Here is a 17,637-nt window from a genome sequence, read left to right as displayed (position 1 = left end):
CTGAGCTGCCAATAAAGCAGTGGCTATGAAGTACTACACTGGCCCACAATCAAAGCCATTTCCCTGCCCTCAGAGCTGCAGCTAAAGACTTCTGTCACCTGGAGTATTCCCTGCCTCCTTCTCCAGGAGGGACTCTCCTCCCTTTTCTCCTTCCCATCCTCATCCAGCAGCACCTCCTTTTGCCTGGCAGTCCCAGCTAAAAGGATTAAAGCACGACCACCCTACCAGAGTACCCTTAGCGTAGCCCCATTCATCTTTACAGAGTATGTATACATGGCCTCAAGTGGAGGAATAGGAGACTGAGACAACAACTGCGATCTGTCTGTGACTGCTTTTGTCCCCCCTGCATATAGATCTCTGCCTTGTGCTGAAAGGAACTGCAGCCGCAGCAAGACAGGGAAGGGGCATTAAGCTGTGCACAGATTTCAGCAGGTGGCCACTGCACATGTTCATTCATTCGAGGGGGGGACTTTGATTTTTATTTGTTTTTTAATAAAAATATTTACATATTGGAGGGAGGCATGATCCCATATCTCAAGCATAATTAAAACAAACAAACACAAAAAACAGACAACATCAACAGCAAAAAACCAACATCCAAGCAATGAACTGGGAAGTGCCAGCACAATAAACCTCAGCAAGGTTCAAATAGAACTTCTTTGCTATAAATTTATACTAAATGTTTTATATCCTTGTGGATTCATAGTCTCCCTGCAACTCAGAAGGTGATAGAGGAGTTTGCTTTTTAATACAAAACGTTTTAAATTAAAAAGAAAACACACCAAAAAAAATGTTTACTGAGGTGAGATTGGACAACAAGAAGGCTTCCCATTCTGTCTACGTTTCTTTTCACCTCACTAAGTTTTCACCTGATGCCTTTTAACAACTGCTATTTAAAAACAATTTTATCAGGAAGGGTGGGCATTGATTTAACCAAGTGCTGCAATTGCAATTAGACAGTTATTAAACCCAGTGCCAGATAGTCTAATTGACGTGAAAATCTAACTGAGGCCAGGGAATTAAGGTTTCCCTCCTGCTTAAGTCGTGTTATCTTGAAAGAATATTAAGGTTATAAAGTTGAGCACAAAAAAGTTAGTAAACGACAAACTACTGTGCAATTAATTCAGTTAATTTTGCATAGATGACTTTAATTCCGGAAAATTCTGTTTGAAATTCTTGACTTTGCAACCTTTATAGTCTTAGGAGCATGTGTTTCCTAGATTTAAAGAAAATATATATATATTCTGCTGCAACATATGGACACCCACATGGCTTGTCAGCATGACTGCTTGGAACTGTTAGATCCACCCCACGGACCTCTTGTTTTAATGAAGTAGCTGACAGCAGCAGTAGGTTGTTGTCCTCTACTTGAGTCAGCAGCAAATGGGATGAGTTGCATGTTTTGCCACTGGTTTTCATGTGGCTAACAGGAAAGGAACAATGAGACGATGAAGGGTATGGGCATCAGAGACAGAGACTTCCTCACTTATTGATGTCTTCAGATGTGGTGGCCCTTTTCGTTCTACCTCTTGTATAACTCAGGCCTAGCCCCGTATCTTCCCCAGCCTAGATCCTCATTATGGTTCCCAGTAGATCTCAATAATGCATTTTCTTTATCTGGTTAGTCTTAGTCCCCACAACTGTACTAGGGCATGCCCTAACCTCAGAACTCCATCCTGGCCCCTTCCCACACCAGCTGGCTGTTGGTCTCCTCCAATTCTCTCATCCCATTCCATATTCCTCCCTCCCAGTCCAAGTTTCCATTCACAAGTACCAATCCCTCCCTAATATTCTGGGGCTGTAATTTCCTGACAAGACTTACTGAACTCCATCATCAATACATCCTTTGACCTTCCTGCTCTATCTTCTGTCTTCTCGGGATTCAAGGAAGAAGGTACATTTCCTCCTAAGCAACCGTGGTGTCTTGGGAACACCATGCTCACAGTTCCAGTTCCTGGCCAAAGTCTAGCTTACAGAAGCAAGCAGCAGCAATTAAAATGTAATTTTCTCAAGCCCTGCAAAGACAGCAATGGTTTAGTTGTCTTGATGTGTAGTATTTGGCTCAGTAATGTTGAGTTTTCATTAAAAAAAATTAACTGCTTCATCAAACGCAAGGCTTGTCTTTCCAAGCATTTATAACTTGGCAACATTTGAAGATAGAAAAGTCACATCCCAGATGGTAAATCTTAAGTTTCTGTTCAAAACGACAAGGGCTCAGAACAATCCAAAAAAAAGGCCACCAGAAATTGTTTTTAATTGGTAGACATTCTAGCATTTTGTTCAAGCCTCATTTCTGGAAACAACTGGAATGACTTTGCTGAACCCTTCCAAAATAATTCTGCTTGAGGCAAGCAATCAACATGACAAATTTTAGCAAAATTTTGGCAAGGCTATATACAACTGAAAAGGGAGCTTTTAACCAGCAGAGTTCAGCAGTTCTATGAATAGACCTTGCCACCAGTCCAGAAAATAACAAACAAAATAAGGGTATATAAAGTGAGTAAAATGTTGTAAATTAAATGAAGTAAAGATAAAAGTTATAGAAAGCTGGAAAATCTTTAAATGTGCCAAAAACGGAACGTGAATATTCTTGTGCTTTTTTTTTTTTGAGAATTGCCAATGATTCCGTGAAGTTTTAACCTCAGAAAAAAATAGAAAATAGTTTGCAACTTAGAATGATTACACAGAAGGCAAAAGTTAATCAAAGCTCTCCCTTATACATTTTGTGTTTGAGGATTACTCTAGCACTTAACTCTGCTGCTTATTTGAAACTTGTATACAAATCACTTTCCCTTTTATGAATATAAGCTTTGACAAATACTTTTTGAGTTCTGCTTGGATTTACAGACATGTCAGATTGTCAATAAAACCAATCAAAACCAGCATCTTAGCTGACACACACAGTTGACGAACCACAGATCATCACTCGAGCCCATGTTTTTCTAACCTGTATGAATGTATTTTTACTTCCCCTGTTTCTGAGGATTACAAGGCCCATAAGCTTACAATGTCAACATCTAGAAGAATGACTAGAAATTTCATGCCTTTCCTCTGCATTAGAGAACACAAGCTGGGCCAGTGCAATAACAAATTTAGGCTAGGACATAAGTCACTGACTGACACCTCAAGTGTTGGCATATGCAGAATGCAGTATATGCAGTATATAGCACACCGCAGAACTAGTCCCCATTGCCCCATTGCTCTATCTAAAACCACCTCATTTTCTACTTTCTACACTGCTTGAATTTCAGACCTGAGTGTAAAGAAGACAAATTAAATATTTTTTTCTCTTTTCCTCAGGAAACCAAGTGTTTACTCCTTCTTTCTTTCCTTCCCAAGCTGACAAGGAAGAAAAGAGAGGACAATTGAAAGTGTTCTTGTTTCTGATCTTCCACTTTTAAAGACTGCTTTGCCTCTTCCTTAAATGTGATGCTCTTCTTCCAGATATTTCTTTCCTGTTTACCCACCTGGGCCCTGCTTAAATCTAGTTTGGGAAACAGTAAATGTTTTGTGAGAGTGAAGAGAAATAACAGGCTTCAGGTGAGGATCGACCATGACTCCAAATTAGAGCATTGGTCAATTACCCTCTTCTGATGAATCTATGTTCCTCGTCACAGACCCAAACAGGAAGCTTGCCTGGCAAAATAAGGGGAGGGAAAATTAAGCAGTTAGAGGAAGAAGTAGCACTTGACCTAGCTGTGCTGTAGACAAGAAATTCTCTGGCGAGGAGAAAAGAATGAGGAATGAGACAGAAATACAGTCTCCCTCTCACAGGGAGACAGTAAGAAAGTATGCCAGAAAAGAAACAGCTTGCATAAAAAATGAAAGGGAAACTTCAGCTTTTATGGAGATGGGAATAAAGTAAGGAATAAGTAACTTGACCCATCACAGCAGCATGGTCTGCCTAGCAGTAGGGACCAGTAGCTGGGAATCATACCAGGACGTCCCACTGCATCAGGGGCTTCACCCCACTCTCATGGGCACACTCATGTTCCCCGTGAGAATAAGGGGACATACTGGCAGAAAGCTATCTGCTTACACAAGACAACGACTGGTAAAAAGCTTCAGGATGGCGAAAGCCTCTAGGACCTCGTGTAAACCAGCAGGAATCACTGAAGCCAGCACATCTGTGGCAATCTGCACCAACCGAGGATCTGATCCTGCTTTCTGTTGCCTACCTCAATCTATGCAACCTCTTCTGACTAGTAGAACATTTTTGTTTTTCCAAATTGATCAGACTTTCCTCTGAAGCAAGCCACTGCCAAGGGGGAAACAAAACACCTTTGCTTTTCTTGGACTGACTGAACTGAACTTCTACGTTGTTTTTCTTTGTTTTGTTTTTTGGCATGCTTGGTCAAGCATAACAACTGTTTTGTCACATCCAGGCAGCATCATTTACAACAACAAAAGGTCGTTGTAAATTGACACTTGAAGAGGAGGCTGACAGCTCTAGCCAGATCACTCACTAACTCAGCAATTACACTGAAATGTTAAGTTGTGATGAACAATGGTGGAAGCAGTACCCGGCCTCCTGCTTCTAGGCCAGAAACCTCACAAACACACAGCAGAACAGACCCAGCTGCTCTCTATTTCAGCTCAGGTTAATTAGATGCTAGTTTCTATTCTGAAAGTTCAGTCAAGAGATATGCCCTTAAATATGCTGCATGGTACTATTTAATCCTGGAGAAAACTACTTACAGGCTTGGAATTACTGTGATTTCCTAAGAGTTGTGTGAAGTCATATTTATGGTAGTTACACCATCTTTCCATACCAAGTTTCAAGTAAATTTGGATCTATTTATACTTTGGAGAGGAAAATAATCGCTTCTTAGTGATAACGCATCGTGCCCACTCCAAAAATAATGGCAGCTTTGGTTGTGCTTGCATTTAGGTTCATTAAAACCTGAAACTTAGGACCAAATGCATTGGGAATTAGAAGTTCACACAAACATGTATAGAGGAGAAACTACAAAGAAACACTAGTATCCCTTAATGTAACTGACTTCACTGATTTTTGTGTGCAGCACTTTCTGCTGTGAGAAGACAAAAAGAAAAAAAAATAAGTTTTCTAATTCGAACTTACTCTGGACTTCAGCCAGTCCACCATGTAATAAAGAAAATGCTAACGTTAGCAGCAATAATCTAAAAGGGATGAATAAACACCAAAATTCTATAGTAATGTTGTTGCATCTGAGAACAGCCTCTAGATTGCATTGCTCACAAGGCCTGCCTGTGGCATGTCAGGTATGGAGAGAATAGCTAAAAATTAGTTTCTTTTTGAGGCTCTTCTGTAACGGGATGGCTTTTAGCTGAAAGACCCCAGAGGACTCCATCTTATGACTCAGTCTCTTGCTTTTTATTTATGTGGTCCCTTATTCGAAAACCATAAATACTTCAAAGACAGTTATGATGCTTTTCTCTAGCATAGGGCTTGAAAGAGGTCCAATAGGCATTACAGGCTAGGTGCATCAGACCTCCTGCATGTGGGCAGAGGAGCTCCAAGTCACACACCTGGTCCCACTGGGCTTGTCTGCCAGTGTGTGCTGGCAGTGCTGTTTATGGATCCTTAATCTCCAGAGCTCTTTGCACTGGAGTCTAGCAGAGCTTTTTCTTTCTCCTGAATTCAATAGAGAAAGGAACTTAAGCCAAGGGCTTAAGTTTGTCTGAGATTAGATAAAGTGGTGCTTATTGATAGAATGACTCGTGACTGATTGGCAAAGCCTGTGTCTGTGCCCTCCACTGACAGCATCTGTCACCCACTGATAAAGAGGTCCCAAACCACACATCTTCCATCTGCCTTCCTACCCTCTTGAATAAGAGAAGCCAGGAATGTGGTGGTTTTTTTTCAACTTCTGCTAAGTAGCACAACACATCTTTGCCACCCAAAGGCAGACCTCACAAGAGATATTCAGGGTTTAGTTACGAATAGATCCATTGTAAAGGTCACCAAGAAATTTTTGCTAGTGAAAAATCCTGCTGTCTGCTTTATGAACAAAATCATTAGATGAGATCATACTACACCTGTGCTCTGCACTGTCTGCTAATAATTAGTCTGCTGGCTGCTAGACCAGGAGGTAGCAGCTTCAGGATGCCAAACAGCCTTGAATCCAGCTGCCTCAGGCTCTGTCTAGATTTCTTTCCCTCATTATCTGGGGTGAGGGGGAAAGGGGATATCTGGTTCTCATCTGTGCTGTGTAAACCAGTATGGGGGGTACGTGCATCCCCTTCATACCCCAAGATGGAGCCCAGACATAACTGAAGCTCTGCTATTATATGTGCGCTTCAACATCAGCATCTTTTCTCAAAGGTACCACACCTGATACTCTACATCATCGTGAGTGTTCACTCGGTGAAATCCAAGGCCAGAAGAGTAAGCATATCTTCAAGCTATATTAATCTCTCCCCTCCTACCCTTCTGTTTAGTTGTACCACATCTGCCATAAACCAGAGAATCCAACTGAAAAATTTCTCCATAATTAATTTTTGCTTCCTGTCTTAAAAACAGTCAGAATCTCTCTGCAGTGGCTAAAGGGACATCTGCCCCAAAGCCTTAAAGTAAACATCCCTTTACCTGAACTTAATGGTAAGTATCAGTTTCAGAACTTCTGTCATTTGCTTTGAGTTTTGATGTTTTTAATTTAATCTGAGACATGTCTCATGCACTCTGTGGTGATACTGTACAGACAGGGCAGCGTTGGGTGCAATATTCAGGGTCGGTACTGCCTGGCCCTACACCCTCACCCTGAAATGGGGTGAGGCCCTGGTGTAATTGCAATATTTGTGAGAGTGCCCCTTCCTCTCCACTCTGCCTCCCTTCCCATGGGAGTGACACGATGCAATTAGCAGCTTATGGACTGTCACTAAAACAAGGCTCATGCTGCAGCGTGTGGAGGAAAGGATGGAGGGGTGAGGGAGAAAGGAATAGTATCCTCTTCACATCTAAGCACTTTTTCGTCTGAAGTATATATTTAAAATCTCTAAATTGATGAAGTCAGAAAAATAATAATGGAAGGTTCTGCCAATCTTAATGAGAATTAAATTATACTATCAACACTGAAATAGAAAATTATTAGTAAAAATCATTTACATAGCTGAAGAAATCAGCACGTGTATCAAGCAGGCAGAATGAACAGGACAAGCCCTTAAAAATACACAAGTAAAGAGCTGATCAAGGCTAACCTAAGCTGTAACCTACAGAGATAAAAGTCAAAGTGTATCAGAAGTTAATGCACCATCACTGTGCAATCAAACTAAAGATGCTCAGACAAGGGACTCTGTCCTACACTTTGTGTCTGAAAGAGACAATTGTTGCAATATATTCTCAGGAAGGAGAGCTTCTAAAATATCTATGTAAGCAGAAATGACTTGGAGTAAAAAGGTCATTAGCAATGCAAAAGGCTAACTCTTCTTAGCTGTTGGTCTGGCTATCAGCATGAGATCTGTAACTAAGATTAGAAACTGTGGAGCCAGGATAGTTACTGTTAGATTAGTACAGACACATAATGAATTCCAAAATCCTACAATAATGTATTGTTTTTCTGGCTATTAGCCCGGATTTTAATTAGTTTCCACTAATGAATACATTTGTACATGTCCATTCTTTATTGGCAGCTTTTAGAGGAGCTGGTAAATTGGTCGCTGTGGAGTGCCAGTGTTTCACTAATACCTAACAAATAATTAATGCTTTCCCTACCTAGAGTCAACCAGCAGTCTCCCGGTTTCTTTGGTATAAATTAGAATGAAAGATGATATACTCAAAATGCAGTTAGAGTGCTCATTCATCAGCTGCTGTTAAATAATGTTACTGCGAGACCCCAGAAGTGCTGAGAGTTCAGTTACAGTCCCTGGACTACCCGCACTATCTCCCAGGAGCTGCCAGAGCACCCTGCCCTATTTTCCACTGCAACTCTTGAAATGACTTTTCCGTATCTGGTGCTATTTAAGTTTTTTCTTTTCTTGAAAATTCCTCCTTGGAAATATGTATTTTTCTCAGTCCTTCCTATTCCTAACGCTGTGCAGACTGGGGAAAAATGAACCAAGAGTGCTTGACCAAAGCAAATGCTTTCAGATCCAGTATCTTAGCTAATAAAAGATCTCAAGCCAGGAAATATTTGTATGTTTTCACATCCAGATTTCCATACAGAAAATGTCTGGAAGAGCTTGCATGAAGAAGCTAAGGTCAGCTAAGATCTAAATAAGGATGAATTGCTTGAGGTAGGATTGAGGAGAAATTAAAAGCCCATGTCCAAAACTGACGTTCTGAAAGTCCAAAACTGACGTTCTGAAAAACCCTGGTTAGCATCCACTTAATCCCAGAGACACACAGGCTCTGTAGTATTATCCACAGATTCTTCAGCCTTGACAGGGCTGAGCAAGTCAGAAACCATTTTATACCTAAACGAGATTAGGATCTCTGAACACCCAGCTCTCCAGAGAAGCTCATTCAAATAGTGTAATGTCACAGAAGAATCTGTTTCTCTCTGATGTCAGTAACTGGAGCTTTAGGTCTCTCATACATACATGTTTACAGCCAGGCAAGAGGAATTCAACCCCTAACTTCTAGAGAGGAAAAGAGTTTACTGTTAATTGATTCTAATGGCTCTTATTCAGCACAGGAACCCTAGATATAATGGGCTGAAAAAATTCTCTTGCATTCCTAGGCATTTTATATAACGTCCTGAAATCCACTCTGAGTGCCAGGATTGGAGGTGCAGTGTTGCACTGGTTCACACTGTAGTGTCAAATTCACTTTTGTAGCCTTAACTACTTTGTTCTGGTAACTAGTTCAGCTAAGGACCAAACTTTAATCATGCCTGTAACACTCCTGCTGCTCTGCATTCTAGTGCCTGCTTGCATAAGGGAGCCTGATAATACCAAATTGCAAGCTAATTTTGGAGCATCAAGTTAAGTGTATTAAGAAAGCCGTGTGCTATAAATTAAAATCTTAAAAACCTTCCGAAGAAAATTATTAATACTTTACTGAACTAGTCATATGCAAGGAACTCATAAGTGAAAAAGCATTTTCATTTCATTTGCAAAACCAAGTCTTCTGGAAAAGAAAAACAACATAACAAAACAAAAATCTATCATAGGAAGTAAGGCAGATAATTTGTAGTCAAAAAGAAAAGTGATGTTTCCATAACAGTAAATTCTGGTAATCTCTGTTGTGCATTGATTGTGCTCCTCTTTCATTTTTTGCTTCCACTTAATTAAAAAGTCATGCTGCTGAGCTACATCCACCTCTTGTGGCCTTTTAATCACCTCTTGTTAGAGTCTGGGAACACAGAGAGATCTGTAACTTGCATCAGCCTAGCTCCATGGACTTCCAGTGTAAATATGCCAGCCTTCATATGCCATTGACTCTAACACTGATACTACACCAAACCACCCTTGGTGATGTACAGATAGATTCATTTCAGAGATAACGTTATTGGTTTTCCTAGGGTTATCTAGGAACAAGCTTGACCTCTGTCCTTCATTTGGGTTCCTATCAGCAGCAAAGCAGAACTAAATGTTCCTCTTTTAAGAGTATTGATGACAGCACGGTTTCAGATGAGTACTCATTTGTGGAAGCAAGCCAGTGCATGTCAGCTACGTGCCAGTCATGGAAAGAGGTCTCGTTCTCCCTGGTGCATAGTCAGACAGAGCACTGATAATTACAGACTGATTTCCAAAAGAAATATGGCACTTGTCAAAGGCATAATTTCAGTTCTGCCTTTCCTCATTAACACTTGACAGGAACTCCAGCATATTTATGAGTCATCTAAAAGGCAAAAACCACCAGCATCACCAAAGCTTTTGTAGTATTTTTTCTTAATTTACAACCATTGTTTTGTGGGATTTTTTTCCCCTTAGTACCCTATCCTGATCTTTACACACCAGCTTCTCAGAAAGGATTAGAGCTCCTACCACCTTTCAGGTGCTCAAATGCCCACCGAAATGCAAGAATTAGACACCCCCTGTGTGCCTGAGGTCCTAAATGCTGTAGGATCCAACTCACATTGTCATCATGGCAATGACAAAGGAACCGAGACAAAATTTTACCAAACAGGAAAGTGGTGGCCATCAGCTAAGGGAGGAAACTGGAAGTCAGAAAGTCCAAACCCTGAATGTACGAGAAGACAAGGGCACAGTTAGTGCAAATATTTCAAAACCAGAGGACACAGGAACATACCAAGACCCTTGTAGTATGTTGAAGAGGCTTGGGTCTGGGACTTACACAGTGCTGTCAGGGCTCCCTTCTTTCAGACAATTTCACTGTTCCTCCATGTCCTCACCCAACTTGGCTTATTTGACATTGTATAAGCTTTCTTGGAGTATGTGCAAAACAACTAACACAATAGAAAAAAGATCCTCTAGTAACTACTGAAACTAAGTCACCAGTGAGCATAATTCATGTTTATTTCCTTGGGCTACTTCCAACCTTAGAGCTGCAGGATGGCTGCATCTCTACTGATTTCTACCCACTGTAAACACTGTGCAAAGGACCAGACTGTATTAGTGACCATAAGTATATGCTTATGTACATGTGTATACTTCACATTTCAGAAATGCAGCTGTATTTTTGAGTGTACTCGGTCTGAGAACATCACATGTAAGCAGGCACACACACAAGTGTTCCGGTTTGTATGTAGGCACTGTGTGCACAACAAAGATCCCATAAATTAATCAAGCTATTCTTGTAACAAGCTGGAAAGAAAGAGATGGACTGAGGCAGAAATTGTTATTGTTATCTCTATTTTTAAATACTTGGAAGGCACTCAGTTACTATGGTGGTGAGGACCATATAAGTACCTACACAGATTCACTTGCGGCAGGAGTGTTAAGCGTGAGGGTTTTTCCATCTCAAAGGTGCCAGCTAGCTGGGGACTGAAGGGGCCTCTAAGGGAAAAAAGGGAGAAATCTATTTTGAAATCATTTCATATTTTTCAGTCTTTTAAAAGAGCTTAAAAAACTGAAATAGTTCTTATATGGTTGTGCTGGTTTGCTTTTTTTTTTTCTTCCCTAGGGAACTTCTGCATTTAATTTGCTTTCCTGGTACTCTTTCATTGGATAGGAAACCATTCTTTTCCTCTTCAGTGCAATTCTTCTAGCAGAAAAAAAAATATAAAAATATAAGGAAAAAAAATCTCTAAAAAACAAATAACATCGCAGAAAGAAGCTGCGTAACTACCATTATGTATCAACATACACGCAGACGTGCTTGTGCATAATGCCATATTCTTTGTGTCAGGAGATGGACTTATTTGGTAGTCATGAGTGGTTATAAATGATACACAAAATGAAAACTACCAGGGAAGTCCAAAGACAGGACGTTGGCCAGACTGCATCAGCACAGCTGGCTCTGTTAATTGCTGAGACTTTTAACAAGATGCTTTAAGATGCTTTAAGAAACATTTAAAAATGAAAGCTCCTGCTTACCGGTTGAAGTGCAGCAGTAATACACGGTGTGACACCAGATATGTCAGACAACAGAAGAACGAGAATAGTATCTAGTCTCTCACAAGTATTATTTAAGTTTCAGTCAGGTATATTCATTACTTTGAATTCCAGCAGACAATTCCCCCCAGGAGACCAGATGGCCAAACGTGTGTGTGCAGACGTGGGGGTAGGTGAAGTTTCAGTATGGAAGGTGTTTAGTTTATCAAAAACACATAAAAAGTTGTTGTTTTGAAGCTTTTGTTGCTAGAAAACCATCAGAAGTTGCTGATATGAAATTTTTTTGTGAACCGTCCTTGTTAACACTGCTCCAGAAAAATAAGCACACAGCATTACTCTGGAGAGAACTTATACTAATCCCTGGCCTCAAGAAATGGAAATTCACCTAGGAGAGGAAATGAAGTTCATGTATAATTCCCCTCTTTTCCTTTCAGCATCTTCTCTAGGGAAGATCTGTGAACTATCTGAGAGCCTTATTATGAAAGGCTAAATCTGTCTTTAGCTGAGATACATCAGCTGCCTGAGTAGATGACTGGGCCCCTGGATACACAGACGAGTCTGGGCAAAGGAGGAGACACGGGCCAGGAGAGGACCTGGGACATAATTAGTTTAATTCTGGCTACACTTTATGTGTGGCTATCCCCAGGAAATTGCCTGAAATTCAGTGGATAAGGCTGCCTGCGGTGTTTCTGCCATGCTTAGCTATGCCTTTGAGATGGGATTCATCTAGAACTACTTAACTTTTTTCTGCCAGTACTCATCTGAAACGCCCTCAGCTATGGATCATGGCATTGAGTTCACACAGGATTTTTACACCTTCATCTGAGCCTGAGCGATCTGTACATGATGAAATACAACTTACGTAACTATGCAAAGGGTTCATACACTTTTGTATTTAGGCTCTGTGAAGGTGTTACATTATTTGATGGTTGCATATACATCGAGAAATGTTGCTGAGACACAGACTTCCTATTTTAAGAGATGGGGGCTGAGGTACAGCAAATAATTCTCCTCTCACACTTCCTAAATCCCCACTGGAACCAGGTGGGTTTTATAAGATAGGACAAAATTTGGCTCAGGGCATAGATGGAAAGAAATAGGGGAGGGGGACAGGATTGCTGGCAGGGAGATTATATTCTGTGAAGCACTGCTTTCAAAGGACGAAAGTATTTTGCGGAGTACCATAGAGAAGAGAGTTAAGAGGACAAGGCCATTTCCTCCCAACACTCAATATAATATCCAGGAAAATTTAGTATTAGTTCCATACAGTGATACCCTTCGTAACTTCTGGTTAGTGCTATGGGGGGTGAAGTATCAAAGAGAGAGAAAAGCACTCTGGAAAGGTTTTGTTGGTAGTGGTGGTGGTAGTGGTGGGGGTTTGTTTTTGTTGTTTTAAATTGAGCAGTTCCTTGCAAGACCTATTTTGTCTTTTGCCACACGAGTCATATTCTGTGGGAAAAACAAAATACACAAGGCATTGCAATGCTACAGCTCAGTCACTGTCCTTCCCTGTGACTAAAGAATGTGACCTCTAGACCTGGCTGGATATAGCAAACCATGTTCCATGAACATATTTTAATATTTATACAAATTAGCCTCATGTGTTCCCTTCCTTTTTTCCACAAGTTCATTCATAGGGCTGTTCCCAAAACCAGTATATTTTTAAATGGTCATCCGAGAATATTAGTGGAAAACTGATTTTGAGTTCTTAAACAAATATTTATATTAAAGCATACTACAATAATGATCCTGGGCTCTGGCCAGGAATTAAAGCTCTGTTGATATAAGCACTCCACATAAATAACTATGAAGATAATTATTTACTCTGCTGGACCTATCAAGTTTCTTTACTCGTCTACATGCACTGTGCACAAAGTGCAGAATTTCCCAAATTCCTTGAATAGATTAAGTTGGTGAATGCACAGTTGACTGCCCTGCAAGATGCACAAGCAGAAGAGCTTACTAGTGAGATATCTCTATCCCAACACACACAATTCTTTACAGTTACTGTACGTTTTCTAGAAGCATTCAGATTTAAGTGAGTTCAGAGGCCTCCATTTTAGATGTAAAGGAGAAGGATAAAAAAACAACGGAGTTCATAAAGTAAACTCCTACACAGAGCCAACCCATGGTATACCCTAGGGAGAGGAAGAAATCCAGAGCGTTTATTCATTTATAGTTTTCTGATCACCCAAAGCCAAGATCATGTACTCACAGGACAAATGCTTGAGAACAGAGTAGAAACTGAAAAGAATGGCTTCAGATTTTTGGGTACAACTGACCATCTTGTCTTTACTGCATAGGCCTACTCCACCTTGACATGCAACTTAATGCAAAACCTTTCATTTTCATTTAGACCCAGAAAGTTTTAGAATTCATCATGTCAAAAAACATATTTTTTATTGCAAATATTCATATTGCTGAATGATAGATCTAATATTCTGAGAAAATGATTCACAAATATCAGCTAATAACCATGTGCCTTATGTAGTTTCAGAAGAAATCTACTAATAGGAAAAGGGGTGATTCTAAACTTGAAGACAAAAATAATTGGTTCTGATGCAGTCATTACCCTGCTAGATGTGCTACACTGTTAAAAGTAGAGTGCATGATACCAGCTTGCAAGTTACATAGGATAAATGAAGGAGAATGCAAAACAAAATGAGAAGTGACAGATGTTAACTTACAAAGAAACATTGTGACATTGCCAAGGCAGTAAGAACAGGAAGGTAGAAACATCTTGTTTTCGTTTAAAATGCATTTGCAAACATGATGGGCCAGATTAGTCAAACTAGGTAAGCAAAAAAGAAATTACATCATCTTATCCTATTCAGATTCTGTTGGAATAAGCCAGATTTGTAACAGAAGGGGCATGCGGGGATAGTGCTACTTGGTTCCCTTTGGATTTTTGACCATAGAGAACAGCATTATGTAATAGAGATTCCAAGTTCATAATGGCACATACCAACAGTATGACTTAACTTTCAGATAGACTAAGGTCCTTCAAGACCCTGTGAGGTTTATGGTAGCTATACTTATATAGCTCCTATGTACAAGTTTTCATATAGGTGCTTCCATATGCAAACTGTTACTGCTAATTACGATCTACTAGGGTGGTGTTTTTGTAAGAATAGTCCTTCAACTAGCTCTTGCCCAGGAAAGCTAGTTTATATAATTTACTCCTAATAATATTTTTGTTCTTTCCACTCTGACAACAGAATGAGATTATATACACTTTCCTTAGAGCAATATAATACTTTATTGGATGGAAAAGCTACTCAGCATTGTACAGTGCCCATTGAAGTTGTCAGGAGCTTTTCCACTGACTTCACTAGCCTTTTCCAAACCACGGATGTACCATGATAGCACACTGTAATGCAATAGTTGTTCCTCCTTAGGAAGAAATGAATCATCATCTTGTCTTGATCATAAACCTGTAAGAGGACAAACTACAACTTGTTTAAAAGGTCAGGACAGACAAAAGTCATCGAGAGTTTTGCTGTTAACCTTCAGTGTCAGTGAAAATTGCTTCATCCCAAGTGATTATTCAGTAGTTATAATCCAGATATATCTTCAAGAACTACTGGATTGTTGCTGCATAAAAACGGGAAGATACACTAGTGTATACTATCCAAAATACAATGGAAGTCTGCTAATGCCCAGTGTTCTGCAAGAGAAGAGGGATGCTACCACCTTGCAGCCTGGAAGAGGATTCAGGAAGGCAGCTGAAGGAAAATACTGCTGATGAATGAAGGTCCTATATGGTATAGGTACATTCCATTCATCAACATAACCAGCACAGTTCATGCACAGATTTTCTTCTCCAGTTATCACAAACTCTTACATATACTGTGGCATATTACTGCTCCGCACGATACTGGCTTTTCTGAAGCTCAGTCTTTCCCACTGCACATTCCCCTAAGTCAACAAGTAAGGATACCGAAACAAGGCAGTGTCAATTCAGTAGAAGTTGGGACTGTGCCTGCATTTTGTGTGTGATAAACACCTCTGCTGGAAGCAAGACTAAGAGAGGCCACTGCTGTGGTCATACGAAGTGAATATGACTAAGGATATAGTGTTGCTCCCTAACAAAGGTCAAACAAGAACATGCATTCATAGATGTCTACCAAACCATCCACTACTATAAAAGAAGTCTCCATAGACTTAGTTTCCCTAAACGCTTTGCAGTGACAGCAATGCCATATGCACCTTCAAAGAGGAAGGGTACTGATTGTAGTGGTCATTGGTTTTATTTTCTCCAGTTTTGACTCAGCCTAGAGATGGACCCCAAATTAATTTTCCACAAACAGTGTCTCCACTGTGTGAATCAACAACCCTAAAAACAACTGAGCATCGTTATTTGTTGTTAGGGCTAGCTTTCAGCAGCTTTTCCTGAACATGTAATCAAAAGCAAGGACAGTCACCAGACCACTTCAACTTTGCAAACAGTTTCGTAGCATGACTCCTTATTTTAGACTAAAATCAAAGGGCATTTGGTTTCTTCTTCTTCCCTCCCCTCTCCCCCTTTTCAACAAGAGGGAAAGTTTCATTTTGATAGGGAAATGACCATCAGAAGTGCCTGATGATAATGACCACAATAGAAATTTAAGACATGCACATATCACAGACTTCTGACCAAAAAACAGGTTATGGAGGATTTATGTTGTGCAAGTAGGTTTATAGCACATCACAATTTCCAAAGGAATAAATCACTTTTGCTTGAGTTCTAACTACACGCAGCTAAGAAGTACAAAGAGCTGTACATTTTTTGCTTCTTTGATATATAATCCAACCTCAGGTTGAAAGTTCTGATTCTGCTTCATTTTCATGCAAGCATAAGGATTTAGGAGAACAGAGGACTCTGTTCCATTTCCCCTGTTACTCCTTTATTTTAAGTAGGTGACAGGGTTTTTTTGGTTATAACTTCACTATAAAAAATGATAGACATCTATTTGTCCAAGATTCAGTGTGCATCTGCTTGTCTATACTATACATAAAACTATGCTACAACTAACTAGAATCATATACTTGTGAATTAATAATGCAGCAATTCTCAGTCAAAATTCCCCTTAAGGAAAAAGAAAAAAAAAAAAAGAACTTGCCTCTAAAAGGCTGCAGGGTCAGTAAATCTTAGCTAAATGTGACAACAGGACGATTTTATTTGTAAAGAAATTCAAAGTAAATGAGCTCAGTTCATAATGTGCTCTAACAGTAAGAGAAAAACATGCTTTCCATGCTGCCCAAATGGCTGGCATAATTTTGCTGCTTTCCTTTCCTGTTAACATCAGGATGCAAATGGCTCTGCTGTCAGGGTACATTTGTTCCCACTAATTCAAGACACTATAACAAGCCAAAATATTTATTTCTTTTTTCCAGTCTTTAATTTGTATTTTATCATATTGGGAACATCGGTGACTGATTTCACTTACTGTAGCATTATGCAAACAACCCTTATGGGAAAGTCACCTCTCTGTAGTAGGAAAACTAAGCATAAAGAAGACTGCTGATGTTTTAGGATGTGTTGCCTCAGAGGGCCCAAAGGTTCTGTTCAGACCAACACAAAGGCCAAAGTGCATATTCAAAACAACTGCTCAGAAATCTCATCCCAGAAAACCCTTGGCTCTTCAGAAAAGAGACTTACATTTTTCCTGCTTTTCACTAGAGAAGACAGACTACCAGAACATATTTTCTCTTCATTAGAACTAGATGATCAAACAGAAGCAAACAGAATATTTATATAGCTCAATCCTCATCCTGTTCATGAATGTCTACAAACTAATGTTGCATCATATTCGGCTGAGTCTATAATTAAAGCTGATCAAAATGTTTTCCTTTGAAAAATGTTTCTGATGGTAATTGGATTTTAATCAAGTGATCATTTGTATGTAAAGTGTTTCTGCCTCCTATAGGAAATAAGATTAGTTCTCAACTAAATAACAATTGTTTCCACTGAAAATTGTTTGATTTTCTTCTTTCTTAGAAAAAATAAAAATAAAATCCAATTAGAATTGATTGTGTCATTTATGGGGCAGAAATTGATCCCTACCTGCCCCTTTGTTAGAGGTCAAAAAAAGCAACAAATCACCTCTTATAACAGCAGAGCACACATCTGAATTCACCCAACTATATGGAATGCTGAAGTTAGGAGCCTATTTGCCATATGTTCCCTCCCTGTGAGCAGCTCCATCCATTGCCTCT

At 39.8% G+C, this 17,637-nt stretch overlaps 1 protein-coding gene across 1 annotated transcript in view; it reads right to left on the bottom strand.

The window, feature by feature from the left end:
• The window catches only part of PCP4 (Purkinje cell protein 4), a 52,127-nt gene that overhangs the window by 13,988 nt on the left and 20,502 nt on the right, over nucleotides 1-17,637 (bottom strand). The gene's annotated exons all lie outside the window — the stretch shown is intronic.

The sequence above is a fragment of the Cygnus atratus genome, chromosome 1 (assembly GCF_013377495.2).
Source record: "Cygnus atratus isolate AKBS03 ecotype Queensland, Australia chromosome 1, CAtr_DNAZoo_HiC_assembly, whole genome shotgun sequence".
NCBI lineage: Eukaryota > Metazoa > Chordata > Aves > Anseriformes > Anatidae > Cygnus > Cygnus atratus.
This window is presented reverse-complemented; position numbering and strand designations above follow the sequence as displayed.